Here is a 1,361-nt window from a genome sequence, read left to right as displayed (position 1 = left end):
GAGCAGCTTTGGAGGACAGGCCTGGAGGTCTGCTTCCGGCAGGTCACAGTCTGAAAACCCTGTGGAGCAGCTGTACTCAGCACACACGGGGTCGCCGCGAGTCAGAACTGACTGGATGACAACTAGCAGCAACAGTAGGGCTCAGAAATTTTTGAGTGGATGTAGGGTATGGGGTATTCACTAAACAGCTCTATTCATTTAAAGACATTGTCATGTCCCTTCCATATTTCTACTGATTTGCTACCCTGGGTCCATGTCAGAATCATCTGACCCCCCCCAGCAAACCAAACCTGTTGCCATTGAGTCAATTCTGAGTCATAGTGACTGAGGAGATTGGAAATACAGATGTCGAGGTTCTTTGCCAAAGATTCTGATTTAATTGCTTGGAGGAGAAGTTCCAGGCATTGGTATTTATTTTTGAATTTCTCTTGGTGATTCTGGTATGTAGTCAGGGTTGAGAACCACTCTTGGAGTCTAACAAGACTCCTATCCCAGCAACCTTTGCCCTTTTGGCTTTTTCTCCTCACCCTGTGTCTTCCCTCATCCAGCATGAGGACTTCAGCTTATGTTGGTGGCATTTCTATGGACGGTCACAGATTGATATTAGATTGGGGAACAGGGAAGGCTTCTAGGAAAAACACAGAGCAAAGTATATATAGCAACTATTATTATTTTTAATTAAAAATTGATGGATAACCTAAGGAGAGAAATGGAAACTTAAAAAAAAAAATGAACAAGAAAAGTGTTATAGTTTTTCTGTAATAGGAAATCAGAATACAGATTATCTGCTAACAAGTGTCAAAATTAGGCTAAATGACTGCTTTTCTAAGAAAAAGCTTTAATAAAACTGACTCAGGGGGAACTGAAAAAGATGAAAAGAACCAATTAACATGGAAGAAACTGATCCATTTGCCATAAAACATCAGGCCCAAAGAGTTTCCATTGGATAATTGTAAATTATTGAGAATCAGATGGTTCTTAGGTTGTTTAAAAGGGTTTTGGAAAATGAGAAGTAAGGCTTCTGAATTTGCTAGAAAGCAAGCAGGGCACTGGTGTAAGAAATGGGTAAGGCCAGCACTTCAGCAGTTAGCGGTGCAGGAATCCAATCTTCCGAAAGAAAACTGATCTGAAAATTCCAGATGAGGTATTAGCAAATAGAGTCTAGCAATGCATTATGGCCAACTGAGATGCAGCTTAGCAAATCAAAGATGGGTCACTAGTGGAAATCTGCTATTAGAGCTGTCTATATTGATGAATAGAGGAGGGGGAAAACGTCATTTCAATAGCTGTGGCAAAGGCATTTGATAAAAGTCAGTGTAAAAAACTAACTCACTGCCGTCGAGTCAGATCCGACTCATAGC

Source organism: Orycteropus afer, unplaced genomic scaffold, assembly GCF_000298275.1.
Source record: "Orycteropus afer afer isolate SDZICR_OR568_19922 unplaced genomic scaffold, OryAfe1.0 scaffold00451, whole genome shotgun sequence".
Classification (NCBI taxonomy): domain Eukaryota; kingdom Metazoa; phylum Chordata; class Mammalia; order Tubulidentata; family Orycteropodidae; genus Orycteropus; species Orycteropus afer.
Note: the sequence above shows the minus strand (reverse complement) of the source record.